General features: G+C 40.2%; 1 long non-coding RNA gene across 1 annotated transcript in view; it reads right to left on the bottom strand.

The window, feature by feature from the left end:
* Nucleotides 1–14,667, bottom strand: part of LOC104689426 — a 55,311-nt gene extending 40,644 nt beyond the window's left edge. The window contains exons 1-2 of the long non-coding RNA XR_751801.4: nt 14,618–14,667; nt 11,159–11,268 (exon numbers count right to left, since the gene is read on the bottom strand). This is a non-coding gene — a long non-coding RNA (uncharacterized LOC104689426). The remainder of the gene's footprint in view (nt 1–11,158; nt 11,269–14,617) is intronic.
* Between the last annotated feature and the right edge of the window lie 6,254 nt (nt 14,668–20,921).

A 20,921-nucleotide genomic window follows, 5' to 3' on the forward strand; every position in this document is an offset into this window, starting at 1 on the left:
TTAGTATTGTACTGTTTAATAAGAAAATGACCCCAAGTGTTTGGATGACAAGTCTAAAATGGACCATAAATATTCTGTACATAAGGAAAAGCTGAAAGCTAAAGTACACTGCCTAATATCGCTATGGTGCAAAAGGGAATAGGAATACATTCAATTTGCCTAAGTATCTAGTAGTGACAGCCACTAACATTTGTTTAGGACTAACACCAAGTGGATGTCTGTTTGTTAATAAATGAAGGAAAAGAAATATGGGTTACTGTGCAAATGGACATCAGAGGAGCACAGATTTTGGTTTGATGTATAAGACACATAAAGAACCCAATTCTGGGCACTGCTAAGTGGTTCTTGCAAAATGCTGAGCCCCTGCTAATTTCAGTAGGAGTTGAGCAAGCTCAGCACCTGGCAAGGATGGGTCTATCTATATTTAAATACGGAACGAACACTCATCCAAGTGGATTCACTTATGATAAGCTGATGCAGCCTGGAAATTACATGTTTGGTTAAATTGGGGTAATCACAAAGAGGGAGAAGCTCAAATAGGCAGTGATAATTGGTACAACAATGTCTGTTTCCTCCTTCTGATCTTGTGTCCTCCCTGAGGGTTTTCTCCTAGCCTGCATTAATTAAGAGAAGGCATGTGACTTTTCTTACAGCCTTTGACACCAAGATGACCTTTCCCTAGGTTGCTCATGAACCCCTGCTGACATCAAACATGCTTTTTACTGTACAGGACCCTTTATCCACCAGACATTCATAAAAAGTATTGAATAATATCCCTGAACAATTAAGATGCACAGAAAAAAGTTATGCTGTTATAACAAATGACTGAATAGTTCATAGGGAATAATTTGTTTGACTAACAGGAGCTTTTATTTCAGCGATCCAAGGACTTTTTAAAAAATTTATTCCCCACTTGAAATCATGAATTTTCTTGCTGCAAATAAGTATTGGCATTAGAGTTTTCTCCAGACATCTGTCATGAGTGTGTGGCATTTAAACCTTCTGGACAGAAGGCCCATGGACCTGGGTTTTGCTTCCTGAGTGGCTACTGCAACTCTTTTGAATCTAGCTCAGCATGAGAAAGTTGGTTCACTTTGCTGTTCTTTCATGCTTTATCAGATTCTTTTGCAAAAAAATTTGAAAATATCAATGTCAAGTCTTGCAAAGCCTTTTCTTAGAACATTCAGGGAAATTAAAACCAGAAAGAGCACAGATGTAGTCAAGACAGATGGAACTCTTATCTTTTTTCCCAAACACCTACAGAGAAGTTTCTGACGTATCTACCTCTGTTTAATCAGTCACATTCTCAACACTTTATTACTCTGAGAGTTTGAAATGGCATGGTGTTGCACATTGGGAGAAACGCCCCAAACTTTCAACTCCCACTGAAATTACAAGTCCAAGTTCCATTATTTCACACACATACACACACAAAATCAAAAAACAAAAAGGAAAAAAGTCCCACAAAAAACCCAACAGCTGAGGAAAAGCAAATATGTATGTAGCTGCATACCTAAGTACTCCCTCAGAGTATCTGTGTAGCCAGCAAACACAAGGCACTGGCATCTGCTGTGGGAACACGAGGCCTGAGCGTAGGCAAACTGGAAGGGGCCATGTGAGGCCAGAGCTCATGTTGCTGGTGCTGGTGAATCTTTGCAGGATGCCTAGACTCCGGGTTACCTCAGAACAGTACACACACTGCTTGGTACATGTTCCCAGTATGCCAGAGAGTACAAAAAACATAGTGTGGTGAGAGGCATGAGAGAGGCAGTATTAAGCTACCCTGAAGTATATTCTCTTTGCAGATATAAGTCTTTTGGCTCTGTGTGCCTAGTGATGGGTGGCATCACAGAGGTAAGCAATATAAAGTACCTGTTGATAAAACAAGAATAAAAGCAGACAGTTAAGACATTGCTGCTTCTGCTTGAATTTACTTTTAATTCTGTAGATGCTGGCCCCTGCAACATACAGCTTTCCATAGACTGTAGCTGGTTATCCTCATTAAACTCCTCCCTGCAATGATTTGCGGGGCATTTACACTGCAATTTTTCCTCTTTGTCATTCTTGTTTGTGTTATCTGAGGGTCAAGCCAGCTTTATGTAAAGCCAGAGAGGAACATTGGTAAGGCTGTGGTCAGTTCCAGTTCCCAGGGGTCTTTCCTGGTCCCTGAACTTCTGAGCTCTGCCTTGGAGCCGTGCTCAGCATAGTCCCTGCAGCGCTGTGGTGCAGAGCCCCAGTGTAAGAGAGCTTCATGCCATGCCATTGGAGGGAGGAGTGGGTGCATTCCACCTCTGCACAGGCATACAAGGACAGGGACATCCCAGTGCCAAAGGACAGAGGTCTCCACTGAAACCTGAGATAGCCTTGGGTCACAGGCTGGACTCTTGCCCTCACAAATGTTGGTGCTGAGGGAGGAACATGAGCCCATGCAGCTGAAAGGCCCCAGTTAGACCAACAGCATCCAAAACATGCCCAGAAAGTATCCCCTGTGACCATTTCTATGCGTTTTTCCATTCCAGTCTTCTCTTAAATCATTTCCCTGTTAGATTCTCTGATATTCAGTTGGACATTACTGTACTGTAAACGCTTTCTGGCACATAAGTCAGGTTAGGGAGAGTCAGTGTAACAAAATGGCTCAATGACAGGGGACTGATATCCCTCTTGCATTGTGCTGCTATTCCAGTGAATACACCAGCAAAGAAATTTGTGTGGGTGGGATTTGCATTGCCCTTTTACCTCTGTTTTCTCCTCTGTGGGCTCCACTCCTGATCCACAGCATTCCTGCTGTGGGCATCATCCCTCCTTATTGCAGGCCTGCTTGCTTGAATGTAGCTGCTTTATTTTAGCATCTTTTCTAGAGATTCTCACTTGCTCCCCATTCTGCTTGCCTTTGACAACTCCAGTATATGCCGACTCTTCTGTGCCAGTGCCTTTTATCCCAAACCACTCCACCTTTTCACTTGTTGGTTTGTTTCCTTTTTTTTGGTTTGTTTCTTTTATTCCCTCCAGTACCCCATGGCAGGTCACTTGCATTAGAGAAGAACTCCTCTACTTCCATCACTACATGGCACAAAGCCAGTTCAACAAGGCCTTTCTAGATTTGAGCATAGATAGCTGGTATCTCCATCTTTGCTGGAAATAACTGGCACAAACAAATTCTCAAAGGAAGTTCTTAATGAGATTTGAGCCGAAAGGCTCCTCTTTGTGCCTATGCACATTTTGTCAGTACATATTGTCACAAAAGCTGTATGGTCACAAAGAGCCATTGATGAGCCTCACACGGCCACTTGATCACTTATTTTACTATTATCTTCATTCTCAAGAAGAAAAAAAAATAAAAATGACATGGCTATTTTAAAATTGCACAAGTACAGAAAGGTACATTCTGAGTGGTTTAAAACCATTCTTTTAAAATCATATATAAATTAAAAGCTGCTTAATTTAAGAATGCATCCTTGGCTGAGGTACTTCATGTTGAAAAGTGGTTACTCAGCATATAAAGTACCATAAGTACTTTTCATGAAAATTTTTATGACATAACAAATTTTTAAAAATGGTTATTTACACAATATTTCTGATGGCCATTATAGTTTATCAGATCAATAGCCAATGTTCCTAAAAGTCACTTAATTCAGATTTATGTAATCCACATTATAGAAAAGATCAGTCAATGTATATTTACATCAGATAGCTTAATAACTCCCTTAAAATTGTTAAGGTGCTCTTCTCGCAGTGCTGTGCATTTCTATGAAGGCTTTTGCTTTATCTAAATCCCTTAAAACTCAAAGAAATTCATGCCAAACTTCACTGAGCTGCTGACAAGTCATCTGTGATGATAAGCACTTTTGACAAGTTCTTGAATAGTGAGGGGGACAGGGTGAGACACAGATTTACCTTTAAGAATTTGTCAGACTGAAAGATGTGGCTTTATAGCTTTTTTGTTTTCCCCTGATTCCACTGTGCTGCAGTGCTAGGTCACAACTGCTGGGTTTTCAGTTGTATGGTTTCACGGACTGTGCTTTGTTCATCAACTGAATTTTAATTAATGGCAAGAATGCCTACTGCCCAACTAGGTACTCTTTGAAGTTTTAAATTAAAATACCTTAGATATTTGGCTTAATAACAATTTAGTGCCTTAAAATTACAGACTTCATGTTTATACTACAAGCTCTGTCATGCTACAGTTGAATATACCTATTAGCATGAGTGGAGCAGTGTGTTACTTCAAGAAAGATCTTTTTCACAGTAAGAATTTGATCCTAAACTCTGCAGTCATGAGAGAGCAGTTCCATTTGGTTTTAGTGGGTTTGAGTAGGTGACTAGTGATACTTGTGGGGACACTGCAGGGTCAGGTCTTGTTTTGGTTGCTGTTTAAACGTCAGCTTTTGTCAACAGTTACAGCAGCAGTATTAGGGACCTGTACATTTTCCTTAAAATAAGGATACTTCTACTCTATCTTAGCCTTTGAAATGTTTATTGAGGTCTGAGACTGCAGGCACCTGAGTGTTTCTTTTAGATGTGCAGCAGTCATGTTTGCTAACATCATGCTGTTGAAATTTTGAATGTACAAAAATGGAGAGGAAAAAACAGAAGGAAAAAAGCTTTGGTTTGGGGTGCTGGTTTTTTCCGTTGTTTTTTTGTTTGTCTGACTGTGTTTTTTTCCCAATAGCAACTGTAATTGCCACTGTGGATGAGTCTATAGCAAAGATGTGCAGGCACATAGTGGGAAGCAGAATCTCACACAGCCTTGGCGGGGGTTTCGGTTCAATTCAGGCTGAAGTGAGCCATGCAGAAAGAGGAAGCCCTGGCTTGTGTCAGCCCAGGCCCTCACAGTTCACGTGGCTCTAGGAATGCTTTGGCCTCAAAATGAGTTTGGTCAGCTGACTTGACTGCAAACTGATTAGGGAAAGGGATGTGTGCAAATGGGGAGAGAGGTAAAATTGGGTAATGGTTCTGTGACTGAGACGCCCTTCTGGGGACTGCTGAGAAAATGGAAGCAAGCTGTAAATGCACAGACTCTAGAAGAGAAAGCCAAGGGAACAGGGGTTGTTTGACCTGCAGGGGAAGGCATGTGTAAGAGAAAGACCTTAACTTGCTGTTGGTTCAAATTCAGGGATTACTTCAGAAGGGTTAGGAAATGTAATCGATAAAGTGCACAAGTGCCATATTTTTATGTGTTTGGATGTTTCTTGAGGCAAGCTGATGTAAGATACAATTGGAGTTTAGAACCCTTCAAAGGTCATATTTCTGTTTGTTTCTGTTGCCACATGTCCCAAAAGAATGGACTGTAATCCTGGTTTATCCTGGGTAAACACAGTTGTGGAGCCTAAAACTATCTAAACCCTGTAGTCCAGTCCTTCTGCAGGTGTTACAGACCCATACTCAGAATGCCACCAATGAAGTGATGATGCAGAGAGTGAGGCGAAACAGTGATGCCACCAAAGCAGGTTCAGACTAGACAGCATCTGAGATCCCTTCCTCTGAGTACAGGCAGGGCGTGCCCCACAGTGGAAATCTCCCCGGGGAAGTGACTGGAGCTTTAAGAGACAAAAAAAGTTGAAAAAAAAGAACAAATCTGTGGCTTCAGGAAACCTGTCTCCAAGTAGTGTTTGACACTGCTTGGATCCCACACTATACAGAGCAACTGTTTCCCCCATAGTCATTTATATAATTATAACCTTGCTTCATCCTTTCACCTTCAGAGTGGGAGGTTTTGTAATTCTTGCTAATTTCAGACAGATCTCCCACCGTTTCATGAGGAACACTTTATATAACACAAGTATTGCTGTGTGGCTAATGTTTTTAAAGCTGTGTTTGAATATTTCATGGATGGTAGGTTATTTTCTTTCCTTCAGCAGTTGAAAGTAAACCAAAGATTTTGTACTGCTCACAGTTAAAATTTGGCCATTACAGGAAGCAGATGTGACAGGGGCTGGGCCTAATGGGCACTTTACTGGTGGCTGGGTGGTCAGTGCTTGAGTCAGTGAATTATTAAACAGACATCAATTGCAACAAAGATAGTGGGACCTGATGGTCACATAAACTCATCCTCAGGTTCGAACATGACTTGCTCAGCAAAGTCAGGCTACATGTATATATATATGTTTTCACTTCAAAAACAAGGTTTAAGTGCTGATAGTTTTCCAGATTTATTTCTTCTTTAAAACCAGGCTGTGGTTTCTTGTCTAGTTTTTGACTTCTCCAGCAATTCATTAAATATTTTGTTTGTCTTCCCTGCTTTGGCAGCACTTTATCAGTGCTTGAATGAAGATGACATCCAGGAAAACCTTATTTTTGCTACTAGTTTGCCAGGAGCTGAAACCAGCTTTCTGGTATGATATCAATAAAACCTGTAATTGGAGAAAAGGTACCCAAAAGGACATTTTTTCACTTTGTGAACAAATAAGAGATGTGAAGAGGTAGGCAGAAAACAGTCAAGTGCACTATGAATCACTGCAGGGGTGCAAACAAAATTCCTTAATGACAGAGTTCTCACTGACAAATTCTGTTTGCTTTTGCCTCTAGAGCTGTCTGTGCTAATGACAAGCAACTCTGCTTGGAACTTATTTGCATGAAGTATTGTACAGTGCACACTGTGCATGAGTGGATGAAAGAAAGGAGTCAAGGCTACCCAGGGATTGTATCCCCATGACAACCCCACTTAATGAATTACTAAGAACCAGGAGAATATTGAGCAAAATGTCCCTTCCAGTACAGCTAGAGGAGTACCAGTGTGGACATTGTCACACAGCATGGCTGGGAAGAAAGATTTGAGGAAAGACCTATGGATGGGGTTAGTCTGATTAAATGTAGGTTTCAACCTCTGAGTTAGTCAACTTTGGCTCCATTTAGTAGTGCGAAACACATGAGTTCATTTTGCCAGATAAATTTCCTATTGAAGAAAATCATAAAGGGAGTTTTTTCAGATTGGTTCAGATTCAAACATTTCAACTGAAGATACCTAAAGTAAGGTGTCATAAATACTTAATCCCCATTGTATATTCTCTGCTATGCTGGAATATAACTACACAAAAATTCAGAGACAATAAAGCTCTTTTGAACAAAGGAAAAGTCATATCATGTCAATGGGATTGTTATACTCAATTAGAGCCTCCTTTCCCTCAGACTGCTGATAACCTAAGTGAGAAAAGTTCCCTCACTGTAAAACAATGCACATGAACACCCAGAAAATGAAATGTCCATTTCATTTTGAATAATTGGTGTGTCAGTGATTCACAGCCCACTATGAATTGAGATGTATTTATTTAATGGCTTAATCATTTTAATGATTCATTTTACTTTAGATTAGAAATTCAATTCAATGTCTGTGTGACACTTCAGACTCAGAAGTAACTGGTTGCAATGTTTTGTTCTCACACTTGACAGGTCAGAGCCCCAAGATGTTTCGACAAGTAGCTCTGTTGTGACAGGTGGGACTGCTGAAAATAGGAGAAGCAAAGCTGGGCTTTGTACAGTTATTTAAATGACATTCAGGTGCTTAATGGATTGATAGGCTATGTCTAAACTGTGGGATGTGGAGCTGGTGTCTAACTCTGCCTGGACTCCACATCAGAATGAAATCCAGGTGTGCAAGTTTCTGCCTCAGTCTGAACAGCACCCTGGTGCCTGTTGGAAGAGGGGAAGTTGGAAACTGGGGTGCTTTCTCACTGGTCCCCGCCATAAAGCACTCAGGATGTGGGCAGAAAAATGCATCATCTTGCAGGTTTTGTTGTGTTGTAGACTGAACTTTTGTGTTCATGATCATGTGGTAATAAGTAGCTTTCGTTTGAAATCTGGATGTGTAAAAGCAATTAGATTTAAAATTAATTTTCTCTCAGATGGGCTGGTGTCTGTAGCACATTCATACACAAACAAATCACTGCAGCAGCAGTGACTAAGAAGACAAGCAAGCATTTAATGAATCACAAGTATTAATTTTTCCCATAGACATGCTGTGTTTGGTCTGGAGAAGGCTTGGAGCAGGAGGGGAGAAACTAAAGAAAAGTTTGGGTTGTATGGTAAAAGGAAACATCTTTGTATTCAGAACTCTTGGGCTGCCAGCCTCCTTAAACACTAAGTGAAAAAAAAAAATTTAACTCAGCTTTTTTTTTAAAGAAAAATGAAAGCCAGTAAATTGCAGGGCAAGAACTGATCCATAATCAGCAGGATTTTTCAGTTGTACTAAATCTCACTGGCATAAGTCAAAACAAGTAATCATAGTTGTAATGTGAAGATTCCCCAACCTGGAGTTCATCCAGCACCTGCAAGTGGAGTTCTGCATTTCCAGATTCCCTCTTCCTTTAGTATCCATCCAGTATCCCATCTTACAAAAGAGCTTCTTCTCTAGGCACCCATGTTGAGGCAGAGGAAAATGAAACTGATATTAAACCCTCATATTCAGGGGATTGGGCAGTTCATTCCTGTGCAACTAGCCTGGAAGCTATCATGATGAACTACTGTTTATGAACTCTAAAGGAACTTATTTCAGTTAGATAATGGTTAATTTACAGCCAGAGCTTAAAAGGGCAGAAAAAGATAGCAGCACAATTGGGTTCAGTGCATGATGGGGAAAAATAAATATCTCACAGAAAGAGATTTCTGAAATTCAGATCACATTGAGATGCAAAGAAAGCTGTGAAAAGCAGTAGGAGGGTGATTGTATTCCAATTAGATTTCTTCTGCTCATATAAAACAGGCTTGGACTGAAAGTTAATCATCTGATTTATGGATCTTGGGAGGAGTGAAACCCTACGAACTCCTGAACAATGAGAGGCAAATGAGACAGAGGGGAAGAAAAATTGCATATTTCTGAGACTGTGCTTCTGGGGAAAAACAAAGACAAAAGGCCAAACATGCTCTTGGTTTACAAATTTACCTTGGTACTGTCCTCTTACACTCATGTTCATGTTATACAAAAACACTGCCTTTTTGAGCAAAGCAGTCAAAAGCAACTCACGATTTCGCATGTCACAATCTTTTGGGCACATGATAAATATATTTCTACAAGGTTCCTGCAAGACCTTCCAGAGTTATGTTGCTGTGGCAGATTGGTTCATTTATATGATTGGTCATGAGCAATCTGACATCTGATCTGAGCTTGTGTCACATGTAAAAGTGTGTCCATTCCTTAGCGGAATCCTTTAAAAGCATTCCATGTGTGAGTTGTATGAAAATTACTGCCAGCCAAAGGGGAACAGCAGGATTCATGTTACAGCCATGCTCGGTGACAGGGTTTGGAGCACTATCAGGTCAGTGACAGGAGTACTGCCTGCCACCAGCTAGTATCCACTTATGTGCTCTTGTTTTTCCTTCAATTAATCCATCAGTAACTGGCTCTCAGAAATATAATACCAGGGCATTTGTGAAAGGACCGAAAGAAGAGATGTGATGATGTATCACAGATGCCATTTCTTTCTGCCATTCTTGAGTTTCGGGCTTCTGCCCAGACCTGCTGCTGGGACTGATGCAGCAAAGCTCAGCCCAAGCAGGACAAAGATGGTAATGGTAAACAGGACATTACTCTCAAAACGTTTCAGCTTTTTTTCCTTCATATGAAGACATATGGTAAGTCACATCCATGGTTAGGTCACTTGTGTAGCATTTTCCACCAAGACAGATAAAATACTTTTCTTCATCAGCCTGTGCTAATGCTTCTAGTTCAACACAAAGCCAGGCTATCTCTAATCTAGAGTCCCCTTTACACTACACTTCAGTCCTCCAAGCGTCAGCCTGAACTCTCAATGGGTTTTTTTAGCTGAATTATAGTGCAGGATGAATGTCTGGCCCAGACACCCAGTTAGAACCTCAAATTTTGCAAGCTGACATCTGTGCATCAGTTATTAGTACCTTTTATACCTTTAGTGGACATGTTCCAACATGAAGTTCTTTACAGCCTCCAGGTGGTGGGGAATGCTGTCTGTTTACCAATAAAGGCCCTTTCCCCTGGTTTCTGTGTTAGTTTGCACAGAGTGCTGAGACAAGGTCATAATCTGGATCCTGGTTTTCATTTCCTGGTCTGCATACCAAATACATAAACCTTTTCCAAAGAGCTGTTGATAATCTTCTATCTTAACCTACAGACCCAGTGCAGCTTCCCACCTTTCAGTGGGAAAGGACTGGTATCTCTTTCCCAGCCAGCAACAAACACTGACATATATGTTAACATTTTTCTGCTGCTGCTCTGCTCCTGTGAAACAGGAAGCAGAGTCTATTCCCTAATTGATTATTTCTATATTCTTAATAGGGATATTTATGGTCTGAAATTGTCTTTAGCTGCCATCTGTTCCTTATGCTGCTCCATACATGCCCTCATCCCTGACCTGAAGTAACCATCCTTTCTTCAAGCAAAGGAGATTTAAATATTCATGCTGGCTAGGTCTTGAAGAAACACTTAATTGGTATCACAATCTCCCACACAGAAGTGGTTTATTCCTCCTTTAGACTCTCAGCATTTGAAATATTTACTATAGTCAATGAGGACACATCTCACAGGAGATAAAATCTACTTCTTGAAAAAATTTCATGTGTTCAGGCTTGCATTTCTGAAGAACACTGAAACTTCCACTACTTGAAATGCAAAATGAGACATACCCAAGACAGCACTGTTGGCATGTGAGGCTCATTTGGTATTTCTTGCAAACGTGACCGTGTTGCCATTGGGGTCACAACAGGGAAGGTGTAGAAATCCTGGTGATGGGAAAGCTACATTCACTCCTGTTTTGAACTCCTGAGTTTACTCATCCATTCTTTCTGGTGGCTGAGAACTGAGGACTTGACCCAGGACCTTGTGCACTGGTATCCTGCACTATTTGAGATGCCCTAAGGTTGGTATCCAGCCTGGGATTCAAGTGCCACTCCATAAGACCCCCAGTCCTCAGCCAGATCTTCCAGCTTTGCAGGATGTTCCCAACAACCCACACTGAACTGAACAGTAAACCCTGAACCCTCTTCCCCCAGCTGCACTACCTCATCTCCTGCTCTTCAAATGGAACAACAGACACAAAGAGCTAAAATGTTGGTGCAATTCATGAGCTTCCTTCTTCAAAAGAAATAGTACACCCCACCACCTAGTCATAGCAATCTGCTGAGCAAGCACCTAGTGTAGACCAATAAACGAAAGGAAACTCAGGGGTCAGTACAGGTCATTATTTTCACATACCTTTGAATAATGAGGGCATCACATGTCAGCCAGAGGAGAACAAAATGTCACATTCTCTAGCTAAAGGTCATCATCGGTCATAGGTCATGGAAGGGAGGCCAGGAAATAACCTATGAGGTTAGGATGAGTGCACAAAGAAAGGGCAACAAATGTCAATGAAAGCATGCAGCTGTTGTGAGATGAAACAACTGAGGCACCCTTTTGTGCTGACACAGGCTTAAAAAATGTCTTTGCTGACATTTTTTTTTTAGCTGGCACTTTTATAGGACATTGACATTAATGTACCCAGCCCTGAATTAGCCTTTTCTGAAAGCAACAGTTTGGAAGTTAAGTGCAGCATTTTCCAAAGAATCATAAGCATGACATTTTTATTTCAAGTGATTGATGTTACAGTGGACTTCTAGCACCAAATTCTAGTTTGATTCTCAATCATTGCATCTGTGTAGTGTGATAGCAATCAGAAACAAATGGAGATGGCAGTCTGAATTGCAGGAAAGGTCTTCTGGAAATTCTTTCTGCCTTTACCGACAGCCAGATGTGTCATTTCATGTTTAATATATTGCATTGCATTTATCTGATTGTTTTAATTTATGGATTTTAAAAAAGGTTGATTTCAGGTTTGCCCCTGCAGTGGTGACAAGCACTTGCAGGGCAATCATACAGGAAAATAATAATGAACAGTTCAGGAATGTGTGGAAATACATTCAAACTCAGAGACAATTTCTGATGAGTGAGCTGCACACTTGACTCATCTGTCTTTTGCTTTCTCTTTTGCTGAACAGCAGCACAATACCATTTTCTCTTGTCATTGTGGGTATAAACCTGACAGTCTGCATGGAATAACATGATGATGCCAGGAATGCATGTCAGATGAAGGATTTCTGCATCTCCCATGCCTATCTTCCCAGAAAACTCATGCAAAGAGACTGTCAAAAAAACCTCACCAAATCAGGAACACTTTGCATTGATATCTTCACTGTGGCTGGGCAACTTTGCAGGGTGAAAGCCTTCAGAAATGGCTTAACTCATGAGGAGATGCCCATTATGAAATATTGTATATTTACATTAAATTACAGAAAAGTAAGTGAGTGTGATCCAGAGAAAGGAGAATGGTAAACTGGAATATAAAATTACTGCCTTTTAAAAAAAAATTCTTCCAGTTGGTTATTTTATGACATAAGAGTGAGATAAAGACCCTCTCTCTGCTTCAGTACTGCTTCCTGATCAAAGAACACTGACATCTGGTATAGTCTCTTTGGAAATTCTCAGGTGATACTAACTTTCAAATTATTCCTGTTGCTGACTTGGCAGTCAAGTTTTTGTTCAGAGATTCAATAGGTGAGGTGAATAGTTGGTTTCTTGGTTCACTTTTTATTTATGAAATTGTTTAAAAATAAAACAAGAAAGCATCCCAACTCAAGGGTTCCAATTTTGTTCTTTACACTCATCATTGACTGCAGTTTCTAATCTGAATCACACCACTCACACCCCTTTTTTTTTTTTGATAAATTTCCAAACCCTGTTTGTTTGTTTGTAGGTTTGTAGGGATTTTTAATGAGGTCAGACTTAGCTCTGCAAAGATGCAAACGCCTGCTCAGGTTTGTACACCACTAATAGCCCTAGGGAAGCCACAGATATAACTAAATGCAAGCCCTCCAAAATCTGGACGTCGATGCTTTGGTCTCTGTAAAAGGAAATTTAAGGTATTTTTCCCTGGAAATTTCAGCAGAAGCAGAGTGCATAAGAATGAGGCATCTATGCAAATTGTAACAGACTGAATAATCATTTCATCAGACTATATTCTGACTGGGCTTATTTACAAGGGGCATTTATTTTAATTATGTTTTCTACCTATTCACTCTTCCTTATTTTGGGTGTGTAATTGGCCACCTAAGAAACATGCCATTTTTTCAGCTGCCAGGTTGACTGAGCTAGAGAAACCACTTCTCAGGCAGGTTTGAATGAAGTGTGTTTGCAAGAGTATTTGAGTTTGGAATACACTTTCTCCAACATTCCTTTAAACAAAAGCCACTCTGATTAATGTTAACAGAGAAGATGCTGAAACATGTTCAAATGTGGCTGAATTGGAGTTTCAGAGTTTACGAACACTCCCACAAAGCATTTACCCATTACTCCTTGCATCTATGTGTAATTCTACTCTCAGTAAGCTTAAAGGTTCTAGGGCTTTTTTATTCTGAGTATGTGCAAAGCAGTATCCAAGAAATCTCCTTTCCTATCACAGTTCTGTGTTTTCCCTACTCTGTTTAAACAGATCAGTTAAATCACAAGCAAAATGAATTGGCTTTAGGGTGTCTGAAGTTAATAGCCCACGCATCAGAGATTTACTTTTCTTTTTATTACTTAAGACAAAAATAAGTTAATTTTGGTTAGAAATATTTTAGAAAAATACTCTCCAAATCCCAGAGGGTTATTAATTTACCTTTTTTATTTTTTTGAGAATAAGCTTTGCCAAGCTTGAATTCTGATTCAGCAGAATCAATAAATAAAGAAGATTGTCTTTAGGTTGCAGAAAACTGCAATCAGTGTGCTGCTGTGACCCATCGAACAAGCAAAGGGCACCGGCCAATGCAGTCCATTTCATTGTCATTACTGGTATTATGGTGACTCTGGGCAACACCCAAGGAAGGTGAGTCAGAACTCTACAATAAATATTGTAGATCGAATGCTGAAAGAGGCTTTGCCCTTACAAGTACATTATATAATACTAAATATATATACGCAAGTGCTGAGTTAAAAAGAAGTCAGGGACTTTAACATGTCATATCTATATAGAGGTCATTGAACCTTCTTTGAAAAGTCTTTTTTTTCTAATGTCATCTGCTTTTCTCGTGATTTTTGCCCCCCTCAACCCACATAAAATGGATGTGTATTCAATCTTGAACTAAGCATGCTTGCAATGATTGAGAAATATCTAAGGTCAGAGCTTACAAAAAATTCATAAGGGAAGCAGCAGGCAAAAAAGAGATGGGTTTTTTTAAAGAGTTCAGGAGCCTCTCTATGAATTGGGCATGACATATTCATGTTACTGACTTCATTTATTTAATGTGGCTCCAAATAATTGATACCAGTACAGTGATAAAAGTACAGAGACTTCACTGCCAGAATTGTGATAATGAAGAGCCTCCCTGCTGATTTCATTCATGGGGCTGTTAGTCTGCTGGGAAGGACCTCTGATGAAAACTGGGCTGCAGCAAATGCCATAAAATAACCAAAGACACAGAGCCCTTTACCTGAGGGCAGCTCGGTCAGGGAGTGATTCAGGACAGCAGAGGGAAAAGAGGGAAAATTGCATTCACTGACAAACCAGGCACAAGTTTTAAAAATCTGATCCAAAATGTGAGCACTGCATTATGTACAGAAATCTACAACATCTTTGGAACAGATCCAATTACGTGGCTCCAACAGTTAGTTAACTGGTATATCAACAGTGCTTCTTACCTTACTGAATGCAGTCCAAACTTTATCCTCATCTACCACCCATTTGTTCCCTCTGCCTCAGACTGTGAGCTCTCAGAAGCATCGGCTGTCTTTTGTTATGTGCTTAGCACAATGGGCTCCCTGTTTGGGCTATAGAAAACAAGCCTGTAGGCTCAAGACAGCCATACAGTGCTGAAACACAGTTAATGTCGAGAATCCTAGAAAGGAACTGAATATTAATATGAATCTAAAATCCTTTCTAAGCAAAGACCTCATTTGTTAACTCTGCTCAATTGTTTCACTTCATGTAAGTGTGTCAATGGTTGATTAAAATTCATAAATGTGCAGCAGAGTTACTGGATAAATGTTGAGTTATTGTTTACTTATCAGAGTGCAGTGAAGGCAGAAGCCTGGATGTGGAAAACTGTGTCAGGAGGAAAGGGCCATGGTATGAGTCACTGCCAGGACAGACTCACCAAACAATCCACAATGTCCCTGTGTAAATTCTGCTAGAGATTAATTATCTGTTACAACACAAAAAAAAAAAAAAAAAAAAAAGTCTCTTACTTATAGCCCATGTTTACTTGAGCTTCAGCTTCCAGTGACTGCATGTCTTGATGATTTTTTCCTACTAGATTAAAGCTTCTGCCATCAGAAATCTCTTGCTTGTGTGGGTTATCGAGAATTATCAAGTTGCCTAAATTCCCCTTGCTCTGCTTTCTCTTTATTACACCTATGTTACCCAGCTGTCTTTATGTCTTCAGATGCAAAATCTGGGTCACAGCACTCTGTGTCTTCCAATCTTGAAGTTATTTTGCAGTGTTTAAGGATAGCTCCATCCCTTGTCTTCAGCTACTCGTCCAAAACTGCTACATCAGCAGCTCTAGTAAAAACTTGTCATGAATAATCCCTTACTAATCTTAAAACAACAGGCACTTCAGGTGAGCTCACAGGCACCTACAACTCCTTCTGCGAAAGGGATGTGCCCGTAGAAGCCAAAGTCACAGCTGTTGAGTGCAGTCATGTGTCACACATACTGAAGTGGATGCAGAATTAGAAAAGGCTTCCTGCTCCTGGAGTTTAACTTGATTCTTTAATCATGTACCTTGGTTTGCAGCGTTCTTTTGATTGGACAGATGGACAACTGCGGAATAGTGCCATATCTATGCTTGCAACAGAGTCTGAAAATGGTGTGAACAGAAGTAGCCTCTGGGATGAAAAGGACGGAGCTATTGCAAATGTGGATCAGAAATGCCATTTGCACCTGTTCTTTGGGAAAGGGATTCAGAGAGAGCTGTTTACAGAGCTGAATCTCAGTATGGGACAGAACTGCAGCTAACATCGAGACACCTTCCCACAGCTGAGTGAAAACAAAAACATCAACACAAATAGGCAACAGTGAACACTGTGTGCCACCCAAGTATTGCCACTAACACTGTGCTGGCTGTACTTCTGTTGTCAGAGCTTTCTAATACAGGAGGGAGCAAATTTGGACAACAAAGGCACAGTGAGATGTGCATGTAATGATACTGTTCTTCTCATCTCTGTTCTTTAAAAGGAAGAAACTTAGACACTTTTTCCCACTAGTTAAGTTGTTGCACTTCCTACGACCTGGGCCTTGCACAGAGTGAAGATTTATATTGCTGAGTAAAAGAGGGCCAGAGAGCAGCTAAGCACAGGCTCCAGACTGGGGATGCTGCTGAACTGCTCGTTCACATCTGTCTCTGTCTGGGACCTCTCCAATGAGCTCTGCCCAGGGACAGTTTGGATTCTCTTTGGGAGGTTGCTCACCCCAGTGCTCTTGGCTAACAATGACCTCACTGCACTGAGTCTGACTTCCTCCAGCCTACACAGTCCTCTGCTGTACCTTTACACACTCCAGTACCACAACTCTGTACCAAATCAGCCCTTGGGTGGTCTGTGGCACTCCTGCACATGCTTTGAACCAGTGTCTCTGTCCCAAACAGCACAAGAGGCACCCCACAGGGCTGGGGACAGAGCACCAAGCACTGTGTAGTGATGGAACAGCCAGTCTGCTGTGGTGGGCCTATAGCCCTAATGAGTTTAGGAGCGAGCCAGTCAGTGCCACTCAACCTTTGGTAGTCCCCTGGCTCTCTTTTGCTTGGGTGTGCAGAATGATCCGAACAGTCCGAAGGCCAAACTCAAAACTCCATGGCTATCCAGCAAGAAGGTCTGTGTTCAATGAGTACATCTGGGGTTAGGCATTCACCTGATAGCAAGAACATTCTCAAAGAGAACTTAATTATTATGTTATGATACTGTGCCTATTCCTAGTCCAGCCAGGAGAATTGTAATGGTTAATTTACAGTGATGTGGGCTGAAAGTTTTCATTAAAGCCATTTCTCCCTGGCAAATCTAATTATGACAAATTATTTGAATAGATAATGAGAAATAAATTATGTTATTTGAATAAATAACAATAATGTAATGGTAACAATTGCAATTGAAAAGCAAAAGAACACCATAGCAAAACAATGCCTTGCTTTTGATATATTATGCACAAAATGTTTTGCTTTATTTAAAAAACCAGCCGGTATTAGAAAATAAAAGGATCCAAGGAAGAACCAAATGTCAATATATTTGGATTTAAACATTTCGGGCAAAGTAATTATCTTCAGTACTTAATTTTTCCCAGTGTTTGGATTATATTTTGGGTTTGTCCCCACTTAATTTAATGTGGATACTTAATATGATCTTTTATATGTCGAAATTTTTCAATCCTGACATTTTTAATGGAATGGAAAATCCATTTGACAATCGACTTTAATTTGTACACTTTTGAATTGTTGTATCAGCTTTTGGCTTCTCACTCATAATGTCACTTAGCGGTGGCACTCTTCGTTCTTGAAAGAGCAACTATTACAAATACACAATACTTTTAAAACACCAAAGGGTAGGTGAGCACCGTCTGTGTTCCCTAGCATAAACTGTCTGCAGAAACAGGGCACAGGGAAAAACAAAAACACCAGCTAGAAGGCTTCTCCAGGGCAAGCTCCTGTCCATTTGCACTTGCTGTGCTCACTCCTTGAGCAGGAGCAGTCAACAGAAGTCAGCTCCAAGGAAATCACTGCCACTATCAGGCTGGCTAACATCTAACTGGTACCCTACAGATTAAGAGCCTGATGCAATTTCATCTTGAAAATGACTAAGTCAGGACTTGGAGTGATTGCTCTGGAAAGCAGAGGTTCAGCTAAAACTAGCTCCAGTTGCCAGTAATGTATTGATTTAGTATGCCAGCTATAGCATCGATTATCTTCTGCCTGATTCAGCCCTCAGATTTCTATCTACTGGAAGAGCAGAAAACCCTCTCTAGTGTAAATTATTTCTGCATCCTCCCACCAAATAAGCCCCCTCCAAATTTAAGGAATGCTTCACTCTGACTATAGTCAGAATCACTTCAAATGACTGGAGCTTCATGTTTCTCAAGTGAGGTTTCCAGCAAGGGTTGCACATATTAATAGGGTCAACTGAGGGCACACCTGCAAATGCAAGGGTATTGACTACAGGCAAGTTAACCTCTCTGGGCATGGTCTAACCCATCTAATCCACTGCCCTTTTCCCCCTTAGTAATAAGGCAGCTGGACTCCTAAAGGCATTTGTTTTAATTTCTTTTACATTATGGACATTTACCTCCTGATGTTACTATATGTTAGGTTTGCTAAACATGAGTGCAGTAGTTAGATCATTTTTAAAAGCTAATTGTATTTCTCATGCTAATGAATTATTCATAGATAATCATATAAATCCACTCTCCACATTGATGTTTTATTTTGCATACTAATCTGAACATTTTGCATTTTCCAGGTTTTGATCTACAGATGATCTTTCATATTGACCTATTCATGAATATAGGGGTTCAGTTGCCCTTAGTGTTCTGGTTTTTTAATGCAGCCAAATAGTGAATAAATTTCATTATTATATGACACAGGCTTTGTCTCAGGACTTCTTGTCTGACAAACTCTCTGGCTGTTACTTACCAAGGGCCTTCGAGAGATTTGGTAAGGACTGGTGTAGATATCTCTGCAGGTGACACACAATACCTGTGTACCAGATTTCACACCCATACTTTTAGTCTGCAGTTTTTTCTACTAATTTAATGGATTCAGAAGCCCTGGAAAGTAATAGAAAGGAAAAGATGCTACCTTAATCTAGGGAACAAAGCACTGGCAGTTGTATAATGCTAGGGGCAGACTGAACATCACCATACAATTGAGGCAATGCATGTAGTCATTATGTCCAATACCTGGTCTCTCCTGTGCTAGAAATAGTTTATGTTTTCAAGGTTCTCAGCAGCTTCAATCAATACAATGGCTTAAAATTCAAATAGTGAACAAGGTATGTTGTCTAATTATAATTTTCTAGGATTCTTCATTGGATGACAGTGAGTTAAAGTTGTGTCAAGGGAAGCAATTTTGTAGGAATTTGACCAGTAAGCCTGCTTTTGCAGCAGTTTTGTTATTTGCAAACCTCAGTCACAGCAAGCTTTGTCCATGAGGATTCCTACTGGAACTACTTAATATTACCAAGCTGGTGGTTAAAAGATATGCTGAAAATTACACCATAATTTTGAAAATTTGCACCATGACTTCAAGCCGTGTTGAAAGCAGACTATTTCTTACGAATACGGGGATAAGTTTATTTTAATAAGAATAATTAATCTTGAAGAATAGTGAGACCATTGTCCAACAAGGCCTCACTGAAGTAAGGAGATTTCCTAGAGGAAATCTGCTGTCAGCCTGAGGAGCTGAGGTGTATACAGTCCATGAGGTGAAGAAATAGAAAGTGAGCTTTCCTTGAAGCAAGCTGTGAAATCCTGACCTGGTGTCGTTGCTAGAAGGCTGCTCCTGACTTCTGAAAATGAAAACCTGACTCTGTATAGGACAATTGCTTTGCTTACTAAAAAAGTATAATTATCTCAGAGGGACAAATTTTTAGGGGAATTGAAAGATTTGATGGTCTTTCAGACCAGTCACTTGTAATTTTCAGGACTGAAGTCTTGCACCCCTCAGAAATATCAGGAGAGATTTTGCAGAGTTGGAAAATCACTGCTACACAGCTGGCTAGGTGAACAATATCTGATGCAACTTCTGCTAACATGCACAGATTTTATGATCATGCCTATAACCAGGGGGCTGAGGGGAAAATGTTAATTAATCTGAAGGAAAAAAGTATTGCCAGAGGCCAGCTGCTGTCTGAATTGATAGAGTAGCTACAGCACTGTAATTTGCAAACTGGAGATCCGGCAAGACTCGTCTCCGCAGTTTTATCTCCCAGGCGCCCCAGGAGTGCTTTAACTGATATCAGGGAAAAGCTCAATTCCAACAATAACTTTTTTGGTTTAGAGACTGGCCAGAGTAAGTCTCTGTCTGCAATGTGGCTGTAAACTGGCTGGGGGTGTAGGCTTTGTCTCACTATGAACTGTGTGCTATTGTTAGCAAATACCCTGTGAACTTGTATCAGGGTTTGGAATTCAGTCCCAAGACCTTCCCCTCATTCACCAGGCCCAGAAAAACAGGAGGTATGGGAAAAAAGAGGGGATGCAGTAATGATGATGAGGCTGCACCTCTGTCATACAGAGATCTGTTTTGCTTAAAGAACTTCCTCTGCAGAATGTGGTGTCTGAGAGCAAAGTGCCTCAGACACCAAGGTCCCTCAGGAGCACTGCTAAAGAGATATATCTTGTCAGTGAAGTTTGGCATCGTTCAGACTAAATATAGATGTTTGATTGCAGGTTTAAGCGTTTTCTTTTCAGACTTCAGTTCTAATTCTTAGACTTTTTATCCTTAATTCTGCCCTTTGTGCAGTTGTGTCAAGCACAGCACTAAACAATTCACTAGCTATTTTAATAATATGGTTTCTCTAATTACTGAAACAAATGAGCTGAAGTAACTTTCAATTTAACTTTGATCCTTATCTTTCAGCTTGCTTAAACTTCCTAATCCTGGGCCTTTCCAACATCAAGAACTCTATGCCTAAAGGAGCTACAATTCAAAGACACATCTGGATCAGAGAAGCTTATCTCCTTAACACAATACCTGCCATATTGGTAAGCCAAAAGTTACATATATTTTGATAAGTATACATCCTATAAACAAATTTTAAAACATTTGAAATTTAACCGTTCCAAGCATTTGAATTTTTTTCTGATAATTTATCACCTAATCTTGTATGATGAACTGTTGGAAGGATCTAAATATGTAGTAATTAGTCTAATATCTAATCTAATATTGCATCATTATTTTAATATATGACAAGGGTTGTGTGTTAAAGCTTTTTCTGTCTTCTCAGAGGGGCTTGTTTATAG

The sequence above is a fragment of the Corvus cornix genome, chromosome 1 (assembly GCF_000738735.6).
Source record: "Corvus cornix cornix isolate S_Up_H32 chromosome 1, ASM73873v5, whole genome shotgun sequence".
Lineage (NCBI taxonomy): Eukaryota > Metazoa > Chordata > Aves > Passeriformes > Corvidae > Corvus > Corvus cornix.